The 27,960-nt window shown below is 42.5% G+C and overlaps 1 protein-coding gene across 2 annotated transcripts in view; it reads left to right on the top strand.

Annotated features, from left to right (window-relative positions):
- The window catches only part of PAK1 (p21 (RAC1) activated kinase 1), a 206,048-nt gene that overhangs the window by 14,149 nt on the left and 163,939 nt on the right, over positions 1–27,960 (top strand). Inside the window, exon 1 of one of the 2 annotated variants that reach the window (XM_027848173.1) lies at positions 2,369–2,520. The exons of the other annotated variant lie outside the window; for it this stretch is intronic. The gene's annotated coding sequence lies outside the window, so the exon portion shown is untranslated. Of the gene's footprint in view, positions 1–2,368; positions 2,521–27,960 lie in introns of those variants that run through there. 2 annotated transcript variants of the gene reach the window in all.

The raw sequence follows: 27,960 nt of genomic DNA on the forward strand, positions 1-27,960 counted from the left end.
GTGTGTGTGTGTGTGTGTGTGTGTGTGTGTGTGTGTGTGTGTGTATGCGTGTGTGAGAGAGAGAGAGAGACAGAGAGAAGGAGAGGAGAGAAAGAGGGAAAGGGAAGGAGAGAGAGAGAGAAGGAGGTAAGGAGAGAGAGAGAGAAATATCCAATTAGATTCTAAGTTCTTTGGCACAATGACTTAAACCATTTTTCTTTTTTTAATTCTCAGCACTCAGAACAAGGCCTTGTACACAGGCTTTTAATTTGTATTCATTGGCTTAAATTCACAATTATCTTGTGAGTTGCAAGCTTAGGGTATAGGTAGACTAGACCATAATCCTTCATGATTACACATTATCATTTTTTCTGATTATAAAGAGCCTTCCTAGCCAATTAAGTACTAGAGTGGATAGATAACGGTACATATTTGTAAAGTGTTTTGCAGACCTTAAAGTGCTCTATAAATGCTAGCTATCATTATTATTAAGTGACTTGCCCTCTGTCACACAGCCAGTAAGAGTGAGATGTAGGATTTGAATCCAGGTCCCTTTCTGACCGCAAGTACTGGTAGACCTTTAGAGCACTCAGGACTATAGACATTTCCTGTCTTGTGTTTTTGGTAAGGTGTGTGAAGCATATATTGGTGGTGGTGTGACGTGCAGACTGTTGAGGGAGATGTGTTGCTGGGTATGGGTCTGCCATGATTCTGATGCCTGACTTTTTAAGTTGGGGCTGATAGTCCAAGGGAGTGCCATTTATGCAGATTTCCTGGTTGACAACTCTGGTGTCAGATTAAGGCGTTCAAAGTAGGTCGTGGTGGAGGATTACATGCATCCTTTCTCTCATTTTACACATGAAGAAACTGAGGGATGGAAAGAATAAGGGCCTTGCCCAAGGGCCCACATTGAAGGGAAGGGAATAAATATTTATATGGAGAGCCTACTATGTTTGATCTTCACAAGTGTGGTTATAATTCCCATTTTACAGGTGAGGAAACTGAGGCAAACAATGATTAAGTTACTTGCCCAGGGTTACAGCCAATAAGTGTCTTAGGCAGGATTTCAACACAGGCCTTCCTGACTCCAGATGCAGCACTCTATTCATTGTGCTGCTGTCTACTAGCTATATCAATGCTAGCTATTATTATTATTATTATCAATATTATTATTTAGGGCTTTTAAAAAACCAGTAATTCCCTTTTCTATCCTCTCTCTTCTTTCCTGTGTGACTTCTCTCATAGGGGCAGGTCCACATTTTGGCTCCAGGGCTAATTCTCCACTGATATTTCCAAAGCTGAATTTTAAAGTTGGAAATTAAATCAGCCCTTCTCCTGGGACTTTCTTTCTTGAAAGAAGAAAAGGCTTGAGTTTGATGAATAATTGATTTGGGAGCATTCATTCCTGGTTCAGATAGTCACTGGGCATTGACTAGTTGTTTGGCATGACAAGGAGACAAAGAATCATAAATTCTCCAAGCTGGAAAGAACCTCGATGGCATAATCTCTCTTCCATCCCTTACCTGATACATTTTTTCTCTCTACAATAACTGAGCCAGATAATCAGTCCGCTTCTGCTTGAAGATGCCTGGTGGTGGAAGCTTGCTACTTTATGAGGCATTATTGGATGTTCAGTGTTAGGAAATTCTTCCTTATTTTGAGCTAGAATTGGGCTTTCCCCTTTCTCTTGTTCTTCCTAGTTCTGTGTTTGGAGCCAAATAACACAAATCCAATTCCTTTTTCCCTAATGGACTTAATGACAAAAACACTAGATTGGTGTTAGAAGATCTAGGTTTGAATCTTGGCTATGTCACTAATTAGTGATAAATGTGACTTTGGCCTCATCATTTCCCATCTTTGAGTCTCAGTTTCCTCCTCTGCAAAATGGGGATGATAGCAGTTGTACTGTCTACTTCACAGGGTTATTTGTGAGAATCAAGTAAGATCATGTATGTGAAGAACTATACAAATATAAGCTACTATTAATGACAATACTGATGACAGTCCTTCATTTATTTGAAGACCACTCTCATAATTATGGGTTAACACTTATAAGAGCTACCACTGGTCAGTCCAAGGTAAGAGTGATTGTTTTAAGTGCTTTATGTAGGAAAGCTGAGAACTCCTAAGTCTACTGAGGGATGGGATGGTCAGGGAGAGATTCCTGAAGGTGGAGACTGTAGGATTTGGAGATAAGGAGAAGAGAGAGAAGGCATTTCAGGTCTTTGTGACATAGTGGAAAGAGCAGTGGATTAAAGAGTTGAGATCTAGGTTTTTGAATCCTAGTTCTGGCATGGTGTGACCCTGGGCAAGTCATTTTTATCTCATTGAACCTCAGTTGTTCCTGTGAAAAATGGGAATAATCATAATTGCATTATCTGCCTCATAGGGCTAGTGTGAAGAAAGCACTTTGTGAACCATAAAGCGCTACAGAAAGGGGAGCTGTTATTTTGTGGACATGATCATGGCCTGGTAGGGGATAATGAAGACCCCAGTCTGGCTGGAGTTATGAAAGAAAAGGTTGGAAAAGTAAACTGGAAGGTAAGTTGGGTCCCTGTGATGAGGAAGACTTGAATGCTAGGCTGTAGTCATGGAATGGGTCATGGTTTTTAAGCTCCATGGTGCTGAATTGTTGGGTTTTTTAAAAAATAAGTTTTATTCATGACTGTTATTTTTATATCATAGTCAGTTCCAGATATATCCCTGCCTCCATCCAATAAGTCTACATCATCATGACTGCTTTACCTTCCTGTGAGGCTCATAAAAGATAATGGAAAGATTCTGACTCTGGAGCCATGTATTGGACAAGTCACTTAACCTCTTTGAGACTTGGTTTCCTTATTTGTAAAGTGGAGGCATTGGACTTGATGTCTACTGAGGTCCAATTTATGATTCTGACTTACTTTAATGCCTACTGTTGTTCAGTCATTTTCAGTTGTGTCTGACTCTTTTTGGCCCTATTTGGGGTTTTCTTGGCAAAGTTACTGGAGTGGTTTGCCATTTCCTTCTCCAGCTTATTCTACAGATGAGGAAACGGAGGCATGGAAGGTTAAGTGACTTGCCCACGGTCATGCAGCTAGTGAGTGTCTGAGGGCAGATTTGAACTCAGCAACATTAGTCTTCCTGATTTCACGTCTGGTGCTCTATCCACTGTGCCCCTTCTACCTGCCCTGTCTGGGCCATACAGCCAAAGAGAAAACTAGGATAAGGTGAATTTAGCCTTCAGCGCTCATCCACTGTGTTTATTTTTACATTTTTGTTTTTTAAATTGATATTGCTTTTATGTAACATTAATTTCCAAGTGAATCCCTCCCCCTTTCTGACAGAGATTTAGAAAGAGGAAAAAAAGCAGTTCAGTAAAACTAACACATTGACCGTATCTGATGGTAAATGCAGTTTTCATGCCCTGAGTCTCACCACGCTATTGAAGGGAGGAAGGAGGTGCATTTTCTCAGCTCTGATGCGGGGCCAAGCTTGGTTATTATAATTATATGGAGTTTAGGTTTTGGCTTTTTTTTTTTTTACATTGTGTTAGTTGCCGTGTATATTATTTTCCTGTTTTTGCCTACTTTACTCTGCATGAGTTCATAGAAGTCTTTCTTATAGGAACTGATTTGTTGTTCTGTGTGGCACAGTACTATTCTATTACATTCACACACCACAGTTTGTTCAGTTAATCATCTATCGATATAACCTTCTATTTATTACCGTATCATTACTTTGTGCAAGCAGATTAATTTGTCCGAATTCTGCAGCCTGGCATTTGAAGACCTCCTTCCAACACATCCATCTATAACTTCCACTGCTTCCCAACACTGTCTTCACTAGCCTGACTGCTTACCTCATTTCCAGATGTCTGTCTAGTAGAAAAGACTTGAATGTGCAGTTTTTTTTGTTTGGTTTTGCTTTTTTTGGTGAGGCAGTCGAGGTTAAGTGACTTGCCCAGGGTCACACAGCTAGTAAGTGTCAAGTGTTTGGTCTGAGGCTGGATTTGAACTCAAGTCCTCCTGACTTCAGGGCTGGTGCTCTATCCATTGCGCCACCTAGCTGTCCCCTGCTTTTACATTTCCATTGTTTACAACATATATCTCTCCCACCTCCCCTACCCAGTGAACCATTTCTTATAAGAAAGAATTAAAAAAGAAATAGAAGGGGAAAAAGTAATTCAGGAAAACTAACCAGCATATAAGCTAGCCTGACAACATTTGCAATTTTTCACAGCTGGAGATACTGCCTTTATAATCTGGGAAGGGAAGGAGATATACTTTCAAGTGGCATTCTTCCTACTTTTGTTATCATTGTGTATGTGGTTTCCTTAGTTCAGCATCAATGCAGAAGCCTTCTTGTGATTCTCTGAATGCTTTGTTCCTTGTTTCTTCCATTACATTCATATATGACAATTTGTTTAGCTATTCCCCAATTGACGGGCTTCTATACTCTATTTCCAGTTGTTTGATACCAGAAAAGAGTCCTACTATTTTAGTAGTGAGTTCAAATCTGGCCTCAGACACTTACTAGCTGTATGACCCTGGGCAAGTCACTTAACCTTGTTTGTCTTAGTTTCCTCAACTGTAAAATGAGCAGGAGAAGGAAAATGGCAAACCACTCCAGTATCTCTGCCTAGAAAACCCCAAATGGGGGTCATGGAGAGTCAGACAAGACTGAAACGATACAACAACAATAATAACATATCGGTATATTTTGCTGTACGTGGGACCTATCTTTCTGTGTTTTTCCTCCTTGGGGTAGAATCTTTGGGTCAGAGGGTATGGGTGCTTTAATCCCTTTTAAAGCATAATTCCAAATTGCTTTCCAGAATAGTTAGATTATTACTTCACAGCTCCACTAACAATGTATTAGTATGTAGCCATGTATTTTTCAGGAGTCCAAACACCCATTCCCTGCTGTTCCTTCTGGGACTTCTTGGTGAGGGGAAGGAGTTCTTTGTCTGAGACTTGTGAATGTGTGTCCTTTTCTTCCTGTCTGTTTCTGGGCCCCAGCCAAGTCCTTTGATATTCACAGACTGCAGGTCCACAATAGCTGGGGTGTTCTCATGGAAATTCTGTCTGGGGATTTGGATGGTAATGAGCAGCTTGAGGGCTCCTGAGGGGATGGGGCAGCTCTGGCCCCCTGCATCTCATTTCCTAAGAAGTTGGAACTAACTGAATTTCTTGCCTGTTGGCGGCCAGGACCCTGACCTGCGGCAGGCAGCCCAGGTCTCCCTGCTCTGTCCTTTGTTGGAAAAGTCTCCAGCCCTCTGCCTCCAGCTGGGCCATAGGGTTGAGTGCAGCTGTTGTCCAACGGTGGTCTCATTTGCACCGATTAATTTAATGCTAATGTGCAGGTTGTAAAGAAGCCTTGGAAATAATTGGTTGAGGGTCTGTACTTTGGTCAATGGTCCCAGGCACATACCTTGTAGAGGCTGTGAGCATGAGGGCCAGGCTTGTCCCTTTCTGATACCACTGGGGCACTAATTATCAGGGCCAGCAGAGGATTTTGCAGACAGACATACAGTAAGGGCAGCCAGGAATGGTGGAAATAATTGCTCCCTTTACAGTTCCCCTTTCTGAATTGCTTTCCAGCTTACATCCTTCTAACAATCTTCTGAGGTGTGTGGTATGGCTCCTTATGACCCTTATTTTGCAGAAGGAAGGGAGGTGACTTGCTTGGAGCCAAGATGGGCTTTCTGTCTCCAGACCCAGTGTTCTTTCTGGTATCTACACCAGACTGCTTCCAGTGGACTGGAAGTCAGGTTTGAGTCCTGGCTTCACCATTTGCTAGCTGTTTGTCCCTTTTTGTTCAGTTGTTTCAGTCGTGTCTGACTCTTCATGACTCCATTTGGAGTTTTCTTGGCAGAGATCCCCTGCAGTGGTTTGTCGTTTTCCTTCTCCAGCTCATTTTATAGAGGAGAGAACGGAGGCAAACAGGGTTAAGTGACTTGCCCAGGGTCATACAGCCACTAAAAGTGCCTGAGGCCAGATCTGAACTCATGAAATGAATCTTCCTGACTCTAATTGTAGGCAAAACAATTGGCCCCTGATCCTCTTTTTTTCCAAATCTAAAAAATGGGAATAACAATCCTTGCATGATCTCCATCCCAGGCTCTTTGTAAACTGTAAATTGCTATATGGAAACCAAGCTGTTCTTATTATTAGCCTTGCCATCACAATCCTCACAAGGCACTGGTGTGATCCTCCCCCTCTCCAGCTAAAAACACTTTGAATAGCTCCTCCTTGCCTGTGGGATCAAGTGTTTCAGCCTTATGGGAGATTGGCTGGGAACTTTGCAAAGGGCTTTTACATGAGATTGCCAGGGCAGAAGTTATTACTCCTGTTCGAAGGAGGAGAAAGTTGAGCCTGCAGGGAAGTGGGTTCTTGTCCAAGGTCACCTAAGAGTGACTGGCATAAGTTGTGACTAGAACCATAGGTCTCTTAACTTCCCTAACCAGCACAATCATCACCCTGTTTTTCAAGCTGTGAAAGAACCATCAAAAGGAGAAGATGTAATTGTTTTCAGCTTAGGAAACTTGCTAGTCAAATGAGCATTGTAAGGTAGGAAACCCCCCCCCCCCCACCTATGAGTTGTTTAATCTTAAAATTCTGAGGAAGAAGGGCTGGCTAGTTTATTTCTTTGGAATAAGCACTGGACTGGGGGTGGGGCAAGAAACCTGGGTTCTGTTACAGACTCATTGTGTGACCCTCAGTTTCTGTCTCCATGAGTCATTTTCCTTATCTGGAAATCATGGGTTTTTATGTCATGGACCTGTTCTCAGAAAAATGATTTGTTATTACGTTCATAAATTTTTTTGAGGAAGAAGTCAGGGTTAAATGACTTGCCCAGGGTCAAGTGACTTGCCCAGGGTCACATAACTAGTACATGTCTGCGGCTTTGAAGTTGGATTTGAATTCAGGTCCTCCTGACTCCAGGGCCACTTGCTCTATCCACTGTACTACCTAGCTGTCCCTATTACATTCATAATTGAAAGAAGGTACAGTTTAGTGGTGCAGTGAATGGAGCACTGGAATTGGAATCAGGAAGACTCACTTATGAGTTCAAATCAAGCCTCAGATACTTACTAGTTGTGTGACTCTGGGCTAGTCACTTAATCTTCTTTGTCTCAGTTTTCTCGTCTGTAAGATGAGCTGGAGAAGGAAATGGCAAACTACTCCAGTATCCTTGCCAAGAAAATCCCAAATGAGGGCACGAAGAATCGGACACACTGAAATGACTGGACAACAACAAATTGAAAGAAATGCTGCATTTCAGTTCAAAGTTGAATTATAGTCACAATCGGTCACATTTCCATATAGCTTTAAGATTTATAGAGGTGCTTTCCTCCCAGCAACTCTGTTACAGTGTTACCTACATTTTACAGATGAGGAAACTGAGACACAGATTACTAACTAGCCCTAAATCCTACAGCTAAGAGGAGGTAGAATGGGGATTTGAATAAAAATCTTTTGACTCTGTTCTTTTGAGCTGGACCTTAAAGAATATTGGTTGAAATTTCCCCAAGTAGATATGGGCAAGGTCATAGGGTTTAGAGCTTGAAAGTTCTTAGAGATCATCTAGAATAAGCCTCTAATTTAAAAAAAAAGTTATCTTTGCTTTTTTATAATGTTTTCATTCTTTTTTTTTTTTTGGCTAGGCAATGGGGTTAAGTGACTTGCCCAGGGTCACACAGCTGGTAAGTGTTATATGTCTGAGGTTGGATTTGAACTCATGTCCTACTGAATCCAGGGCTGGTGCTCTATCCACTGCGCCACCTAGCTGCCCCTTCATTCCTTTTCTTAACAAAAGTTTTTGTCTTTTGTTTTTTATATCCTCATAGTTTCCACATCCACCTCTCAGTTTTGAGTTCAGTCTTGGACATGCTGAGTTTAAGATGTCTGAGAGACATCTACTTTGAAACAGCCAATAGACAATTGGAAATGAGACAAATAAATCTGAGACATTTGCATAGATATGATAGTGGGATCCATGGGAGTTGATGAGATCACAAAGTGTGCCCAGGACAGAGCTTTCGGGGACATCCACAATTAAGAAGCATGACCTGGATGGTGATCTAGCAAAAAGAGTCTGAGAAGGAGCAGTTGGGTAGGTAGGAGGAGATCCAGGACAGAGCAATGTTGTGAAACCTAGAGAGAAAAGGATATCGAAGAGAAGGTGATTAACAGGGTCAAAAGCTGCAGAGAGGTCAAGAAGGGCTGGCATTGAGAAAGGCCATTGGATTTGACCATTAAAAGATTTCCAAGCTAGCCAAATAGGACCCCCCTGTCCCCCCCAACATGCCCTATAATTTCCTGTCCTTTTCTTGTGCAAATATGTTGGAAATGCCCTTCTTTTCCCCTATTTCATGATAAATTCCTAAAAGATGGTAGCTTAAATGCCACTTTCTCCATATGCTGTCCCCCATGCATTTTATTCTTCTGAACTGGAATCATACATTTAAAGCTGAAAATAGTATTTTGTCCTTCTCTTAGGCACTTATCCTGATTTATTTAGTATTACTTTTGCCCTTTCTACTGCTGCTGCTGTTGCTACTAATTGTGAGGCTCACACAGGAAGGGAATGAGAACAGGAGTTAAACCTGATATTTCATTGGTGTAGGGAACTCCTGGGTGAGGAAACACCTGCAGGATGATACTTTCTCTGCAATTTATAGTCCTAGAGAATTGCCTAGAACACTCAGGTTTAGTGACTTGTTCAGGGTCACTCAGCCAGTATGTGTCAGAGGGGGAAACTTCAACCCAGGTTTTCCTGCTTCCCAGGTTGGCTCTCTGTCAACCACAACCTTGCTGCCTCTCTAAAGTCAAGTCCTTTGCAAGCTTCCATTATTAACCATTATTAACATTTTTGTCTGGGCTTGTGATGTGATTTCTTGGAATTCCCTGGTGGGAAACTCCATTTACTAAAGTAGATGGGCATCTGTTCTGTAATTTATGGTCTTAGAAAGCTTCCCGGGACACTCAGAGGTTAAGGAATTTGTCCAGGGTCATAGCGCGTTGGAGGGAAGACTTGAACCCATGTATTCTTATCTCTGAGCTTGGCTCTCTGACTTCTGTGCCATCTTGCCTGTTCATTATTATCATCAATAATGACACACACATATAATGTATATATTTATATATTATATATGTGTGTGTATGTATACACACACACACATAGAGTTTAAGTTGTGTAAAGTGCTTTCTCTAACCCTATGTAGGTAGGTAATTCTACCTAATAGTATTATCCCTATTTTACAGATGAGAAAACTGAAGGCCTGAGAGCTTAAAAGACTTCTCTAAGTTCACACTGTAGTGAGTGTATGGGATAGGATTTGAATCCAGGGCTCCTGATGCCAGACCCACTTTCTTCCAGTGCAGTGGATAGAGCACCAGCCCTGGATTCAGTAGGACATGAGTTCAAAGCCAGCATCAGCTTATAATTCCTTGTGGAAATTTTTTTTTTTGGTGAGGCAGTTGGGGTTAAGTGACTTGCCCAGGGTCACACCTCTAGTAAGTGTCAAGTGTCTGAGGCTGGATTTGAACTCGGGTTCTCCTGACTCCAAGACTGAATCTCTATCCACTGTACCACCTAGCTGCCTCACTTGTGGAAATTTCTAAACTGATAAACTCCATCCCATGAGGGCAGGAACTTTTATCTTAACTTTATATTTCCCCATAGTATTGAGGCCACAAGCATTTATAAATGTGTGTCATATTGAAAATCACTCTAAAGGCAAATGTTACCAGATATTCCTGCATTTTAGCTGTGATGAAGTTTGGTTAAAATTAGTCTATTGCTTAAAGTCATCTCTGTTGTCCAAAAAACCTGGAGAGGAAACAAATCTTTAGTTCTGTAGAGTTCTATTCTACAGAATAGTTCTATTTGGTGGTTGTAGGAAAGGTGAAATGACAGGATCCTAAGATGTTAGTGCTGGAAGATGTCTTTAAGGGTCAACTATAACTCACTCAGTTTATATTTTTTTAAATTGTTAAATTAAAATGTAAAGAATCAGGGACAGGTGGATGGCATAGTGGGGAGAGCTCTGGCCTTGGTCTCCGGAGGTCCTGAGTTCAAATGTGACCTCACACACTTGACATTTACTAGTTGTGTGTGACCCTAGGCAAGTCACTTAACTCCTGTTGCCTCACCAAAAAAAAAAAAAAAAAGAATTAGCAAAAATTTATTTTCTCTCCCTCAAAAAGAAGAAAAAAGAAAAACAAAACCCTCATAACAAATATACATAGTCAAGCCAAACAAGTCTCCCATTGCCTATGTCCAAAAATATAGTCTTATTCTGTATTGAGTCCATCACTGCTTTTCCCAAGGTGAGTAGTGTGCTTCCTCATTGGTCCTCTGAATGTGCAGTTGATCATTGCCTTGATCAATTTTTAAATCTTTTAAAGTTTTTGGTCTTTACAAAATTGTTGTTATATAAAAATAATTCTCCTGGTTCTGCTCACTTCACTTTGCATCAGTTCATGTAACCCTTCTCGGGTTTTTCTGAATCTGTCCCCCTTGTCAATTTCTTAAGGCATTATACTATTTCATCGCAATCATATACCATAACTTGTGCAGCCATTCTTCGATTGATGGGCATCTCCTCAGTTTCTAATTCTTTGCTCCCACAAAAAGAGCTGATGTAAATATTTTTGCACTTATGGGTCCTGGTCCTCACTTTGATCTTTTTGGAGGTATTGGCTTAGGAGTGATCTGTCTGGGTCAAAGGGTGTGTATAATTGGGTCACTTTTTAACCCCCTCATTTTAGAAAGGATGATCATGAGACCACCTTAGAGTGGTTCAGTGGCTTGCCCAGGGTCCCATAGTCATACACAAATAGCAGTGAGTGAAGTTCTGGAAGCACTCAGCTCTGTAGTGTTGCACAGGGCCAGAGCAGAGAAAGCCTTTCTGTAGGATTAGTAATTGTTGCTAATTCTAAGTAACTTATTGAACAAATACAGTTACTGTAGGAGGACACAGATGAATTGCTCTATTACAAAGAACAGTTTTTTGTCATGGTTTTCAACATGGTGGGATGCTTATCCATATTGATTTGAAAAGTACAGAGGATTTGTTATTCAGAAGTAGAAACACTTTGAGATGGTGTGTTGCAGAGGAAAGACCATAGAACCTGGATTTGAGTCCTTGTGCCCTGGCTATGTCACTTGAGCCTCAGTTTTCTCATCTGTAAAATGGAGATGATAACCTTTTCATTACTTACCTCACAGGTTCCAATGAGATAATGTATGTGAATGTGCTATTTAACTGTAAAGGCTGGTTGATGGCTAGACTGTAATCTCCATGTGGGTAGAGATGATGCCTTATTTAAACTACATATGCATTTTGGCTTTTGTTAGTGGAATGATATCATATTTATGGGCAGTTAGAGGCTGTATTGGATAGAGTACCAGGCCTGGAGTCAGGTAAACCTGAGTTAAAATTCAGCCTCAGACACTTACTAGCTGTGTGACCCTGGGCAAGTCATTTAACCCTGTTTGCCTCAGTTTCCTTATCTGTAAAATGAGCTGGAGAAGGAAATGACAAACTACTATAATATCTTTGCCAAGAAAACCCCAAATGGGGTCATGAAGAGTGGGACACAACTGAACAACAACATAATGTATTTATACAGCACTTTAGAGTTTGCAGGCTACTCTTTCCCACTTTAATTTTAATGTAGTTTAATTGAACCAATTTAATCCTAACGTTGGCCTTCCTCTGAAGGAGGCAGAGCAGGTACCACCCCCATTTTACAGATGCACAGATGAAGGCCTGATGGTAGGTGCTAGCCTGTGGTGGTGGCACAGGGAGGCCGGGTGAACCAGAGAGAGGGTCCAAGTGTGGGGTATGGAGGTTTCCGGAAAAGGACAGTAAGAGAGAGTGTTAGGCAGGAGTGCAAGGCCAAGGCAGCTTTCATTAAGTGAGCCCTCAAGGTCCCTGAGTGCCTATGGGCTCCAGGTTTGGGGAGTGATTAGGATGGGACTGAACTTATCTCTAAGATCACTTCCCCCTGTAGGATCCTGTGATTTGAGGACATGCCCAGAGTCATGCAGAGAACCAGTGACAAGGCTGAGACTTGAACCCAAGTCTTGTGTGTCTCAGCACAGTGTCCTTTTCCCTTTGCCTGCTTTAATTCCCTTAGCTTCTCCAGTGAGCAGAACAAAGGTCATGAGAGGAGCTGGCAGCAACGTCATAGTATACTTATGGCCTTGAGGCTCCTGTGAGTGACACTTTGTGATCATTTTTTTCCTGATGATGTTACTTCCCAGTCTGGGACTTACAGTCAGTTTTCTGATCTCAAAAGTATGGACAGTGGTTCTCAGGCCATTAACCCCAAACAGTTGCTGGGAGGAGTATTTATTTCGCTCATCAGTGTATATATTTTCTCTACAGATAGAGATCTCAAAATTCCCACATCTCCCTCAGGAGGTGACCCTCACGTATGACTATGGCCCTCAGTGGTCAACCCTTTGATGACCGGTCTGTCTATATTTAGTTGGATTGTTCATTGGACAACAATGAACTGCGTCACTAGGACCATACTCAAAGCCCTACCCCGATGGAGGCTGCACTGTGCTTGGATAACCTTTGAGAATCCATATGTGATATCTCAGCTCTGTCATTATGTGTCTGACCTCTACCATAATAAATGGCAGAGCCAGGATATCAGGTATGCAAATGTATGCATATATGCAAACAAGCACAATCTATATTAGGCATGCTTAACCTTTTTTTTTTTCAGTAATGAACCCCTTTAGCATTCTGGGGAAGTCTATAGACCTCTTCTCAGAATAATATTTTTAAATGCATAAAATAAAATACGCAGCATTACAAAAGAAATCAATTATATTGAAATGTAGTTATCAGAATATTTTTTTTTAAAGTTCACAGACCCTAGGCTAAGAATCCCTGAGGTATATGATCATTTGTACGGGTGTGCTGACAAATTTTTAACAACTGGCTCTCTAAGGAAAAACTGTAGGATGCATTTAATGTTTAATCTGCATTATTAAAATGTTCTCCATTATTTTCTCAAGCTTATAAAATCAACAAAATGATAAAGCAAGCCCTGATTTGTAGTACTTGCCAATTTCTTTTTGTCTTTTTGGAGGCAATTGAGGTTACGTGACTTGCCCAGAGTTCACACAGCTAGTAAATGTCTGAGGCTGGTGCTCTATCCACTGCATCACCTAGGGGCTCCTAGCATGTGCCAATTTCTGAGATGTAGAAGCTCACGCTGAAAAACTTGACAACTGACTCTCAGTCATGGAGAGCTGGTTCCATCATACCCCTGGATCTCATATTCCTATGTGATATAATCACATATATGCCTATTTGGTATAATGCAAAGTGGAATGTGATAGGGGCAAATCAGAGATCCTGATAGTCATGACAAGTCTAGACAACAGGCATTTATTAAGTGCCTTCAATGTGCCAGGCACTGTGCTAAGTGCTAGGGATACAAAAAAAAGGGCAAAAAACCCCTCAATTCCTTCTCTTAAGAGGCTCATAGTCTAATGGAGGAAATAAAATTCTCTAAGATAATTTAGGAGAGAGGAAGAAATCACCTTTCAGCTTCAGGGATCCTGGAAGACTTCTTGGAGGAGGCACCTGAGTCAGGGTTTGAAGGAAGAGAAGGATGGGCAGAGGTACAGAGGAAGGACATTTTAGACATGAGTGTAATGAGGCGGGGTACACTATCAGCCTGTTTAATTCAGGGAGTGATTGAAAGTCCAGTTTGTCTGGAATGCAGAGTGAATGGAATGGGTTAATACAAAACCAATTGGAAAGGTAAATTGGGACCAGATTGTGATGGGTCATGAATGCGAGGCTAAGGAGTTTGTGTTTTATCCTATAGGGACTAGGGGGTCACTGAAGGTTATTAGGTTTCAGTTAATGCTTTGCTATGTAAATATAAGTAAGGAATTATTGGGATATATTGGGATAAAATACATTCAAATGTATTAGGATCCCTGAGAGGTTTGTTAGAGAGGTAGCTCTTCCTAGTGAATGGATATAGATTGCTGCTGATTTCTCTCTCAGCTGATTTCTCTTCTTCAGTTCTAGCTGGTCGTTGCTGCTATCCCCAAGGAATAATTTTCAAGGCACAGAATGTCTGTTCTTTGGTATAATAATATCTCACATTTAGGCGGTACATTAAGTTTTACAAAGCATTTCAAGCTGGAAATTCTTCTCTCCCTCCCTCCACCCTCTTTTAAAAACTATTCTGTCAGACTACAAATTACCTGTCTGGTGGTTATCCACAGGAATGATTGGCCAGTATGATGCTTTACCTGATGCTACCCAGTATGCTTTGGGGCAGGGGTTCTTTACCTGGGGTCCATGGACCTTTTAGATTTTTGTGAACTTGGATGGGACACTTTATATTTTAATTTTCAATCACCTCTAATTGAAATTTGCATTCTTTTCATTTATTTAAAAAACGTGATCCTGAAAAGGGGCCCCATAGACTTCTCTGGACTGCCAATGACTGTCTATGGCACAGCAATGGTTATATATCCTTGCATTAGGGCTAGCTTTATGAGAGAGAAGCATAGGGTTTCAAAGCTGGAAGAGACTTCAGAAGTCAGCTAGTTCAACCTGACCCTGAAGCATGATTCTGCAGCTGTTGCTTGAATACCTTCAGTGATAGGGAACTCTTTCTTCCAAAGTAGGCCATCTCATTGTCATGCATCTCTGAGAGAAAGTTTTTTCTGTCATCTTGAACTGAAACTCTGCCTTCCTTTAGCTCATTCCCATTGATGCTAGCTCTGTTCTCTGCGGCCAAGCAGAAAAAAATTTTTTTTTGCTTTTTCTTCCTCTTCCATATGACTGCTGTCTAAATACTTGCAGGCATTTATCATGTCAGTCTGGTTATTCAACCTGTTATAATTGACCTATAAGTGCTTACTGGGTGCTTAAGCCCTGGAGATACCAAGAAAAGTAAAAACAGGTCCCTGCCCTGCCCTCTAATTGGGGAGACAGCATATAGACAACTAAGGAACATACAAGATACAGAGCAGACAGCAGTCACCATGTCTATACACCCCCAGTTCTTTTGGCTGCTCACAGTATGACATGGTTTCAGGTCCCCCTCGTTACTCTTAGACATGGTTTTTAGTTTGTCAGTATCTTTCCTAAATGGGGACCCAGAATTGAGAAATGCCTAGATGACATTTGACCTTGGCTGAGGCCAGCAGATCTAGCACCTCCCTCTTTTTGGATGTTCCATCTCTCTTAATACAACTTACTTAGAGTTGCATTCATTTTGATATATGTCACACTCCAGTCCTATCTTCCCAGTAGAATGTAAACTCCTTGACAGCAGGGACTGTGGCTCAGGGCTCTGAAGTCCTCAGTACGAGCTTTTGTATATGATAAATACTTCATAAATGTTTGTGCTTTAGAACTTGGCTGCTCCATTCAACCACTGAATCATTTTGAGTTTGCAGCTGCAGCCCACCAGAAGCCCTACGTTTCTTTTGTATGCAGTCTTATCTACTCATTGGCACTATTTGTGCCTGACCTGTGCTGTGGCAGAGCTTTCCAAGTTTCTATTGGTCCAATCAGCCGCAGTTGGACACGCTGTACCTTGACCCCAACATAGTGACATCATTTTGGTCCTCCTCAAGAAGGAAGGACAATCAGTTTACTTACATCTCCCCCAAACTGTACTTGGACGTTTGATTTAAAAAAATTAGTATGATTCTTTACATTTGTCATTTCCCTTGTTCTGGACACAATTGCCATTGTTGAATAGTTTCAGTCATGTCTTACTCTTCGTGACCCCATTTTGGGGTTTTCTTGGCAAAGATACTGGAGTGGTTTGCCATTTCCTTCTCTGTCTCATTTAATAGATGAGGAACTGAAACAAATAGGGTTAAGTGACTTGCCCAGGGTCACACAAGCTGCTAAGTGTCTGAGGCTGGATTGAACTCAATGAAGATGAGTTTGATTTTCAGTTGGTTTGAGGCTTTGGGGAAGCCAGAGGATCTTAGAGTTCAGCCCTAGCTGTGTGACATTGGCACGGCCCTCTGAGCCTGTTTCCTCATTTGTAAAATAGGTATAGTTTCTGAATTACCTTCCACACAAGGTGAAAGGGGAAATCTTAAAACCCAATAGAAATGTCAGTATTATTTTGCTTTTGGCTTAAGCAAAGTCTAACCAGCTGGGTCTGTCAGAGTTTATCCTTTATCAGATTATTCATTCTAAAGGCAAAGAAAATAATGTATTGTCTGATTCACATGGGTCAGTGAAACAGTATTTATAAAGTATCTACTATGTGTCGGGCATTATCTAAAATAGCTGGGGATACAAAAGAAGTCAGAAAAGCAGTTCTTGCCTTTACAGTCTAATGGGGAAGAAAACATGCCAACAAGTATGTGCAGATAAACTAGACACTGGAGAAAATGGACATGATCAACAGAGGGAAGGAATTAGCATTGTGGAGGACGGGGAAAGATTTCTTGTAGGAGGTGGGACGTGAAGGAAGTCAGGGCAGCAGGAGGCATAAATGAGAGAATTCCAGCATGGGGACAGACAGTGAAAGTGTCTGGAGAAATGGAGTGTCTTGTTTGCTTGGTATTGCGTGGTGTGATGGCACATGCAGTGCAAAATTCGAGTGCTGTGTGTTCAGAACCAAGGCTGCGGGGAAGTTGCTCAGCGCAGCATGGGCAAATGCTTCCACAAACACCGCGGATTCATTATGTGTTTGATTTTTAATTAATTTTTGGTTGTTGTGAGTTTAGAAACCTTTTGCTGTTGCCAAATTTTTTTTGACCTTGTATAGGTCAAAACCTTGTGACCCATAGCTTAAGAAGCACTCATTATTCTAACTCCCACATTTTATGGATGAGAAAACTGAGACACAGGAAGGCTGTGACTTTGCCCAGATTGTGCAGATATTAAAGTGGCGAAGTCAGAATTTGAACCCAGGTTCCCTGACCCAGCACTCTTTCTGGGTACCAATCACTTGCCCAGCGTCACCATATTTCCAGACTTAAAGATGGCCCTGAGTAGTTGGTGGGACTCCATTGGAGCTGGAGAGGAATCATGTAATCTTGGTTCTTTTAACTGGCTTGTTTTCAGCTGTTTGGCAGATGGACCTACACCTACCTTTGGGCATGTTCTGTTCTAAACAGATCACTAAGATCTGCCGGTGTCTTTCTCACCACCAGCAAGGTGGGGGAGCTCCTTTCAGACCTGAAACATTCTTGCTGCTTTCAGAAACAGTCAGTCAGTCGCCCCCAAGCCTGATTTATTTTTATCAGGCGTCTGTGACCTATTTTTCCACAGCAGAGGAACCCAGTGCTGGGAACACGGGGCCATCAGTTTCTGTCTCATCCCATCCACATGAGCAGGCTGGGTAACTCGGTACTGGTGATATCATTTTGGATGGGTCAAAGAGGTGAGAAACATTTCCACCCCTACACCTGGCCCCAATCACCACCCTCCCCCTCTACTTGTCTTCAACTTCTTGCCATCTGTATTGTATTTTACAGGTGTTTTTTCCCCTCTGGTTGTTTCCCCTCTGTGTCTGACTCTCTGTGACCCCATTTGGGGTTTTCTTGGCAAAAATAATGCAGTGGTTTGCCATTTCCTTCTCCAGCTCATTTTACATATGAGGAAACTGAGGCAAACAGGGTTAAGTGACTTGCCCAGGGTCACATGGCTAGTAAGTGTCTGAGGCCCTATTTGAACTCAGGTCCTCCCTACTCCAGGCCCAGGCGCTCTATCCAGTTATACCTAGCTGCCTTCCCCATTAGACCTCATAAATTACCCTTTCTGCGGGACTCACTCAAATCCTTGTTTTGCTTTGGTTCTTTTTTTTTCCCCGCTCTCAGTTCCTCAACCTGGATTGACTTTGCCAGAGAGCCTATGAAAGAATCCCTTGTCAATGGGTTAGGAAAGTCCAATGGGGATAGGTATTCTACAGCCACTTGGTTTTTCTTTTGTGGGTTTCTGGGCCAGTTTCTTTGGAGTAGCCTTGAATCCCATTGGGCAGGGCAAGAACTTCATAGAATTATATAGCCATCTACAAACAGGAACTTCTGGAGAACCTTGTTAGAGGGAATTCTTCCATTTGACCTCTGCGTGGGAAATATTTCATATGTCTTCCCATTTTGTGACAATATTTATTCAGTCCATTTTTTTCGGTTTTTAGGTGATGGAGGGGAACGGGGCTTAGTCACTACTCCTCGCTTAGACTTCTTGCTGGAAGTCAAGTTTAAAGTTTTTGTTAATGGCTTGGATAAAGGCATAGATGGCCTGCTTATCTCATCTACTCCTATTCTCTGCTCATATGACCATGACCCCAGTTCAGGTCCTCATCCCTTTGCACCTGGATTATTGTAGCAGCTTCCTCATGCATCTCCCCACTTCCTTTCTTTCCTTTCCAGTGTCTCCTCAGAACAGCCTCCAAAAGAACATTCCTAATGCACGTGCCCATCCCTGTCCCTTCTCGGCCCAAAACCTTGAGTGGGCCTCTTATGCCTCTAAGATAAAATGCTAAATAACTCCTAGGCCTGGTGTTTAGGGTTCTCTACCAGCTGACCCATCCATCTGCTTTTCTAGCCTTATTTAATACTATTCCCATCATGAACTCTATTTGAGTTCAAATGGACGAGTACTATTCTGGGAACTCGATGCCCCATCTCCCATCTCTGTGAATTCACACAAGCCAATCCCTATGACTGGAACACACACTCCCTTCTCATTTTTCTTTATCAGAAGCCTTGTCTTCCTTCAAGGCTGAACTCAGGAGCCGTTAAGAATTCCCTGACCTGACCCCTCCCCCTTCCCCCCTTAGTGCTATCTTCCTCCTCCATTTTCCTTGTACTTTATTTGTTTGTATAGGTGGTACAGTGGATAAAACACTGGGCTGGAGTCAGAAAGACCTGAGTTCAGATTATACCTCACACACTTAGCTAGCTGTGTGACTCTGGAGAAGTCATTGAACTTCTGTCTGCCTTAGTTTCTTCAATTATAAAATGGGGACTATAACAGCACCTACTTCCCAAGGTTGTTTTGAGGACCAAATGAGATGATATTTGTAAAAGGGCTTAGCGCAGTGCCTGACGTGCAGTAGGTGCTTAATAAATGCTTATTTCCTTCCTTTCTTACTTTAGCTGTTAAGACTCATACTGTGTTGTATCCTTCTCTAAAATGTAATCTGCTTGAGAGTAAGCAAGTATTACATTTTGATCTGTTTCCCTAGCACACAACACAGTTCTTGGCACTTAGTAACAATAAATGTTTTTAAATTTACTGGAACTAATAGACTTGGAGCTGACAACGTATTGGGAAGGATGGATACCTTAGAAGACAGTGGAGTCAGGGAGATCTCAGCAGGTTAGAAAGTTGGGCTGAGGCTAATTAAATGAAATCAAATAGGGAAAAATGTGAAGTCTTAGACTTGGGTTCAAAAAATCAATTTCATAAGTATCAGATGAGGGAGGCACGGTTAGAGCTGTTTGTCCGAAAAGGAGATTTTTATTGCCTGCCAGCTAATGGGTCAGCAGGTATTATGGCAGCTGAGAAAGCTGATGGGACCTTACTTGGGCTGCCTGATGATCCAGGAGGAAGAAGGGAGCCTCCTATTGTCCTCTGTCCTGGCCAGACCACATCTGGAGGACTGTGTTCAGCTCTGGCTGCCGCATTTTATGAATGCTAGTGATAAGCTGAAGAGGGGAACATAGTGAAAGAAGACCTGGGATCCTTCTGTAAGAGACTGAAGGAATCAAGGGTGTTTAGCCTGGAGGAGAAAAGAAGATTTAGAGGGGAAATGATAGCTGTCTACTCCTATTTGAAGGGCTGTCATGTGGAAAAGGAATTAGCCTTCTGTTGCTCAGCCCCAGAGGGCAGAATGAGGAGCATTGAGTAGAAACAACAAGGAGGCATATTTAGGCTAGATGTAAAAGGCAAAACCTCCTAACAAGTAGAGCTATCCAAAAGGAGAAGAGGTTGCCTGAGGAGGTAATGGATTCCTTAACTTCCTTTTTTTTCTCCCTTTTAAAAAAATGATTTTTTAAAAAAGTGATGCTACTTGTTTTTAATCTTACATTCATTTCTAAATATATTCCTCCCTACCTCCATTACCCAATGAGTTTTCAGTGGGTTCCTCTTCCCTAGAGGTTGTCAAGCTGGACTTGTTTAGGGCCGCTCAATCTAGCAGCAAGCATTTCTCAATGCTTGCCCAGTACTGGCTAGGCCACAAATGCAAAGGCCTAATTTTGTCTCAACATCTTCCTAAGGACCTCCTCCACCCCCTTTTTGGGGAGGCAATGGGGTCAAATGACTTGCACAAGGTCATATAGCTAGTAAGTGTCTGAAGCCAGTTTTGAACTCAGGTCCTCCTGATGCCAGGGCTGGTGCTCTATTGCGCTACCTTGCTGTCCCTTAAGATGCCTTCTAATATTATGATTCTGAGAACGAGGGAAGTCTTTGGTGAGAAGAAGTGTGATATGGTAAAGAGAGCTCCGGATTTGGGGTGAGAGGACCTGGGTTCAAATATGAGTTCTTCCACTTTGTATCTGTGTAGTCCTAAGCAGTCACTCAGACTCTCTAGGCTTCAGTTTCCTTATCTATACAATGAGGAGGTCAGATTGGATGTTCCTTAAAAATGCTTCTGAGTCTGAAGCTATGATTCTGTGATCTTAGAAGGATGAGAGAGAGGAAGGGGGAGAGAGAGAGGGAGGGAGAGAGGGAGGGAGAGGGAGAGAGAGAGAGGGAGGGAGGGAGAGAGAAGGAGGGAGGGAGAGAGAGGGAGGGGGAGGGAGAGGGAGAGAGAGAGACAGAGAGAGAGAGTGAATTGGTGCTCATTTTTTTTTTTTTTGTTTGTTTGTTTGGGCAACAACTTTGGGTTCAATTGAGCTGATACTATTCCAAGATTCAGTTCAATTCAACAAACACTTTTTAAGGGACAATTATTTACTTGCACTTGGCAATGAATATATACAAAGATGAAAACGATGCTGACCCAGTCCTCTAGGCGCTTACAGCCTTCTGGGAACATAGATTTGGAATTGGGAAGGGACCTTAGAGTCTCCCTCATTTTATGGATGAGACTAAGAGAGGCAAAGTAACAACAACAACAATAATAATCATAGCTAGCATTTAGTTTTACAAATATTATCTCATTTGATCCTTATAACAACTTTCGGAGGTAGGTGTTATTATACCCATTTTATAGATGAGGAAATTGAGGCAGACAGAGGTTAAATGACTTGCCTAGGGACACACAGCTAGTAAGTGTCTGAGACTAGATTTTTTTTTTTTGCTTTTTGGTGAGGCAGTTGGGGTTATGTGACTTGTCCAGGGTCACACAGCTAGTGTTGAGTATCTGAGGCCAGATTTGAACTTGGAGTCCTTCTGACTCCAAGGCTGGACCTCTAACCCCTGTGCCATCTAGCTACCCCTGAGATTAGATTTAAACTCAGAATGATGAGTCTTTCTGACTCCGGATCTGGTACTTTATCCACTGTGCCACCTTAGTTTGCCTGATACTCATTTTATTGATACTCTTAAAAAAATCACTGCTACTTCCCAATGACTCCCTTCCCCACCCAATAGGAACTTTTTGGGTAGCAAATAAGTATAGTCAAGCAAAAAAAAAAAATCCTCAACATTGTCCATGTCTGAACATGTATATCTCATTCTGCACCTGCAGTCCACCACCTTAATGGAAGGTGGGAGGTGTGATCTTGGGAGAGTCCCTTCCCGTCTCCTGGCTTTATTTTCCTCCTCTGGGAAATTAGGAAGCTAGATGATCTCATCCTCAGCCTTCTGGGTACCTTGCTTGCCTTGCTGCTAATGTCCTTGGAGGTGGTAAAGAGGCCTGGGGGTATCCTACATCCCAAATACTCAGGATTCTACCCTGTGGCAGGCTGGGACAGGAACATTTAACCATAATGTTACTGATGGGCCCCTGTGCATGCTCATCAAGAGTCTGAATTGGTATTAAACCAGTTCCTTACTGTAATCTCCTGTCATCTCAATCTGAGAACCCCAGGAGTCTTTCCCTGCTCCCTACTCATTGACCGAATTATCAGAGGTTACAGGCACTTTCCTGTTTGGGGAGTGAGCAATGCTTGGGGATCTGTCCCTTATCAGAGTCACTGATGTCTCTCCACCAGGTATGCAGTCTCTTCTCTGATCTCTTGCGCTCTCCTTTTCTTTCTCCTTAAAGTCCAGTCAAGGAGGGACGCCCTGGTCGTGGAGTCAGGAAATCTGTTTTCAAGCATATGAGCTGTGTGACCCTGGACAAATTTCTTTAACTTCCTTTAGAAACATCCATAAAATGGGAACAATAGTGCTTGGGTTTCCTACTTTACAGGGTTGTTATGAGGAAAATGCTTAGTGAATTTTAACATGCTATAGCAAAGGGGTCATTTGTATTTCAACCCTTTCTATTTTCATCCTTCCTTTTTTTTCTATCCTCACTTTTGTCTTCCATATTTCCTCTTTCAGGCTCTCTCTTGCTCCTCAATACCTTCTCTTCTCCTGCCCCTGTCTTGTGGGTTTTTTTTTTTGTGAAGTAATTGGGGTTAAGTGACCAGAGTCACATAGCTAGTAAGTGTTATGTGTCTGAGGCCTGATGTGAACTCAGGTTCAAACTCTTGACTCCTGTGCTCTATCTATCTACTGTGCCATCTAGCTGCCCCGTCCTGCCTTGTGTTTTGAAGAAGTGTTATGGTTCCCATCCCTTTCCTCTGTGCAGGAATCTTTTTAAACCCAAGGGCTCTTAATCTTTTAGTGTCATGGCATTTTGGAAGTCTGGTGAAGCCTACACGTCGTTTCTCAGAATAATGGTTTTTTGTTTTTGTTTTTGTTTTTTTTTAGAATGCATAAAAATGCATAGGATTACAAAGGAAACAAATTAAGTTGAAATACCATTATCAAAATATTTTTTAAAAACAAGTTCATAGATCCCAGGTTAAGAACCCCTGATAAACCCATTGCAGGCCAAGAACTAACCCTTACCCTCCCCCAGAGGCCCTTATGCATTACTAATGCGCCCTTTTTATCAATTAGATGAGCAGGGAATCCCCACCTATCCTTGAGGCTTTCAGCTTTGAGGTCTGGTCTTGTGGTGGGAGGGTATGTCTTGCCCTGGAGACTGGAAAGCCCACAGTGCTGTGCCTGCTGGAGGTGCCCAGACACGTGATTGCAGTTCTGGTCCCGATCTTGGCCCCCACAGGGCCCATTGCTTCCTCTCACTGCTTCCTTATCTGCAAAATGGAGATGATGATGATGTATCCCTCTGGCCCCTTGTGAGCCCTGGATCAATGGAATATTTGTAAAACACGTTTTAAAGAGGCAGGCTGGAAGATCAATGCTGTCAGAAAGATGGGGTGTCCTGAGTGGGTCTCCTAGACTCAGGGGCTCAGGAATTCCTTATCCTAAGCAAACAATGCCTGTGTTTTCACCCAGGAAGAGTCGGAAATGGTGGGACTACCCATAAGGAAGCTGTTGTAATTATCCAAAGGGATCAGGGGAGGGGAGGGATAATAAGGGCTTAGAAACTAGGGTGGGGGGGACAAGACTGAGTAGAGAGAAGGGGAGGGGCGCAGGAGATGTGATGGAGGTGGGACTACAGGCTACTGGAGAAATGAGAGAGAGGGAACAAAAAAACAACCTAAAGGTTTCAGTTATGGCAGACCAAATGAGTGGTGGTGTCAGAAATAGAAATAGTGAAACCATAGAGAGGAGCAGGTTGAGTGGAAAAGATAAGTTAGGTTTGGGGCACATGGAATTTGAGAGGCAGGTTGGTAAGAGTGAAAATAGCTTTGGATTTAAGGGTCTGAGGACCTGAGTTTGAATTCTGGCTCTTGTGTTTACTGTGTGAGTCCCTTCCCTTCTCCTGGCTTCATTTTCCTCCTAAAAGATGATCTCTTTTAGTTTTAAATCTTGTGTTCCTCTGGGGTTAAACTGAGGCATTTATGTGGTAGTGGTCTTTAGGCATTTGGAAATGAGGGTCTGGATCTTAGAAAGAGTGATCAGGGCTAGAGTTATCTGTGTTAAGAGGTGGTATTGGAAGCCAAACGGTCTGCTTTTCTCTTCCTCTTCCCTTCTCTCTTTCTTATGCTTTGTTTCCCCTTGTCCTTTTCTCTCTCCTCTCTCTCATCTCCCTTAACTTTTCTCTTTCCCACCTTTCCCTCTCTTTTCCTTCTCTTTCTTTTTTCTCTTCCCTCTTCCCCTTTCCCCCTTTCCTTTTCCTCCTTCCATCTATCATGACTTTTTTCTCTTCCCTACCTCTCCCTCTTTCTTCCTTATTTCCTTGTTTCTCCCTTTCTCTCCATTATTTCCCCCTTCTCCCTTTCCCTCTCTCCTTTTTCTCCTTCTCTTCAACTTTCTTGTTTTTGCTCTTCCCCTTCTCTTCCCCTTTTTCTTGTCACTCCCCTCCTTCCCCTTTCCCATGCTTTCCCCTCCCCTCTTTCTTCAATAAACATTACAGGAATGACTTCTGCCCTGGACCCTGGGCCCTGGGGGTCACTGGAAATGAGTGAAGGATAAAATGATAGAAGAAACTGCCCCTTTTCTTGAGCTGTGGATTGTCTGAGGAGCTTCCGTAATTTATCTTTGTGCTATTTTTGTGAGGTAGAGAAGAATGGGTAAGATGGGAATGTTAGGCTGGTCTTCCCCACTCCTCATTACCAGCTTTCCAAAATTTCATCGCACATGTCTTTGTGTGTGTGTGTGTGTGTGTGTGTGTGTTAGAAGAGAGGGCTAGGAAATAGGTCCTGAATCGTATTAGCTATGAAAACCCAAGATTTCAATAATAATTATAATACATTTAATTTTTATACTACTCAAACTCTAGGCATAGTGGAGAGAGAGCTGGAGTCGGAGAGACCTGAGTTCAGCAAACGTTTAGTGAACCACTTACAATGTGCTGAGAAAACAAAAAATGGCAAAAAGCAGGCCACTAGGTGGCGCAGTAGATAGTGTCTAAGGCAGCCTTGCAGTCAGGAAAAAGCTGAATTCAAATTATCCTTCAGAAACCTTGTGATCCCGGGCAAGCCACGTAGCTGCTGTCTGCCTCAGTTTCCTCATCTGTAATATGGGAATGATAATAGCACCTCCTCTTTCCCCCAAGCCGTTGTGAGGATAAAATGAGATGATAATTGTAAAGTGCTTTACAAACCTTAAAACGTGATATAAATGCCAATATTCTTCTTGTTGCTGAATATTAGAACTGGAAGGGAAACAAAGGATATTTAATCTAACTTCCCTTTCTCCTACTCCCCCTCACCCATTTGACAAGTGAAGAACCAGAGAAATGAGATGACTTGGCCCTCGGGCAGACCCACTCATATAGCTTTTCCTTTTCTACCCTCAGCACCCTTGTCCCCAAAGCCATTCCTCTTCTCCCTTCCACTCCATAGATTCTTTTGGGTATTTCAGACCCACTGCTGTCTGCCTCTGAGGAACTTGACCAGCTTCATTTCCCTTTACATATCTTGCATTCCAGTCCAAATAAACTAATAACAGTTAGCATTTATACAGTGCGGTAAGGTCTGCTGAGTGCTTTACAAATATTATCTCATTTTATCCTCACAACAACCTTGGGAGGTAGGGGCTATTATTATCCTTATGATGAAGATCATGAATGAAGAATGAGGATAAAGAATGAAGAAATGAAGAAACTGAGGCAGACAGAGGTGAAATGACTTGCCCAGGATCACACAACTAGCAAGTGTCTGAGGCCAGACTTGCTGCCTCGAAGTCCAGCACTCTCTCCCTTAGGACACTCAGCTGCCCCCTAACATGTTGACCTTTATGGTGATGTTGCTATTGTATAAATTCTCTTGCTACAATTTAATCAACAGTGAAAGGTAAGTGACGTGCCTTGGATTCTATATCTAAGAGGCTCCAAGTCCAGTGTTCTTTGGACAACACCACAGGCACAGCATTTTTTGACTTGTGTTAACGATGCTAATGAAAGCACCTCCCCCTTCTATGCTGAAGCATTTTCTTTACTATCATGAAACAATGAAATTTGAAACTGAGCTCCAGGTGAAGTGATTCACCTGCCCTAGCTTACATCACTGGCAAGAATTCAGAAAGGTGAACCCTTAATCCTTTCTCCTTTACTGAAAATGAAAGTGATATTTCTGTTTCTTCTTTTTACATTACAGATGTCTCTTGTAACCAAGTAAAACAATTAAGTCAAACTAATAATACAGTGAGTGATATCACCTCAAAGGACTTGCCACCTTGCGCATCTGGAGCACATGCCCTAACCCCATCCCCTCACCCCATTAAAAACAATTTTTAAGAGCGTTAAAGAACATACCCGAAAACACATCCCAGACCTACAAACAAACCTAAATTTATTCATGAGAAAAACCAAAGCAATAAACATGCATCCCTTAGGGTACTGTTTGACCTTAGTGGCGACCAGTGTTGTGATTGGAAACTGAGAATGAATCTGCATGGTTAATCAGAGCCAAAGCTTCCCTGGAGAATCCCTGAAGAGTTATGACCTGGGAGTCTGGAAACATAGGCTCTGGTTTAATCAGAGCCATGACTAGGATGGAGGAAACATTTGCATATTGTTATCTCATTTGGTGCTCACAACTCTGGGAGGTAGATATTAGTATTATCTCTGTTTTGCAGTTGAGGAAACCGAGGCTGATGGCGATTAAGTGACTTGCCCAGGATCATTCAGCTAGGAAATGTCTGGGGCAGGATTTGCACTCAGTTCTTCCTGACTCCAAGTCCAACACTGTGCAACCAAACTTTCTAGAGTACTAGACAAGGAGTCAGAAGACCTGTGTCTGGGTCTCAACTCGGGCCACTCACTAGTTTTTTGACTTTCATGGAGCCACTTTTTGTCTCCGAGCCTCAGTTTCCTCCTCTGTAAAAAATAGATAATAATCCCTGGACTCCCACGCTGTTGTGAGGAAAGTGCTTCTAAACCTTGAAGTGTGAGCTGTTCTTTCTGCTACTTGGTTTGTATCCTTCCTTTTGTGAAGCCTTATTCCTCTGAATTCAGTTCATGGTGTGGAGGAGACCCTGGGCTCTGGAGGCCTCTGCCAGTGAAGTTCTGGTGGGACCTACTGAGCTGGAAAGACTCAAGGACAGACTATCTGTCTATCTACTGTCTGAGGACCAGCTGGGCCAAGAGGTGCATTATGGGAGGGATGGACACCAGGTGATGATTATTTTTTTTCTCACAGCAACTCTTGAGACTAAGAAGGGTTAGAGCTTGGGATCTTTGCAGGTGAAGGGAGCAGCTACCTTCGATGATCCTTGAAGTCTAGGATCAAATATAAACTCCTCTGTTTGATGGGGAAAGCTCTTCCTAATGCGGCATCTTCCTGCCTTTACAATCATCTCACGATCTCCGTACACTCTGCAGGTCCAGCCATACTGATCTATTTGCTTTTCCTCCGTTATGGTCTCTGTATTTGTGCGTCTGCACTTGGTGTGTGCCACACCTGGGAAGCTGCCGCTCTTCTCCTCTTGCTCTTTAGAATTCTTGCCTCTTTCCAGATTCGACTCAAATGCCACTTAGGCGGGAAGGAAGCCTTCCTCAGTCTTCCAGCTGTTGGTGCCTTTCTTTCTAAGGCTACCTTCTATCTATTCTGGGTATATGTCTGCTATGTACATACCTGTTCTCCCCTTCTGTTAGATTGTGAGTTCCTTGACGGCATGGGGAAATCTCTCTCCTTTTTGTTTCCCCAGCATTGAGCACAGTGCCTGGCACATAACTATTTATTGATGGATTGACTCTTTCCATGTGGTGATTATGATGGTGACAAAGTCAGGGACCCTCAGGATGTAGCCAAGATCCCAGCCTCCAAAATACTCCTGCCTTTTCTCCTTCGAGGTCTGTTTAATTAGAAAAACACATTTTGTGGTGGGTGCTGAAGGGAGGAGTGGCTATTCGGGGCAGCATCCTAATTCTCTGCATTGGCACCCTCTGCAGTTCTGCAGCACAGGTACTTGGATGAAAAAGACAGAGCCGTCCTCCCCCTTTCCCCAAG

This window comes from Vombatus ursinus, unplaced genomic scaffold (genome assembly GCF_900497805.2).
Source record: "Vombatus ursinus unplaced genomic scaffold, bare-nosed wombat genome assembly UNPS02005659.1, whole genome shotgun sequence".
NCBI lineage: Eukaryota > Metazoa > Chordata > Mammalia > Diprotodontia > Vombatidae > Vombatus > Vombatus ursinus.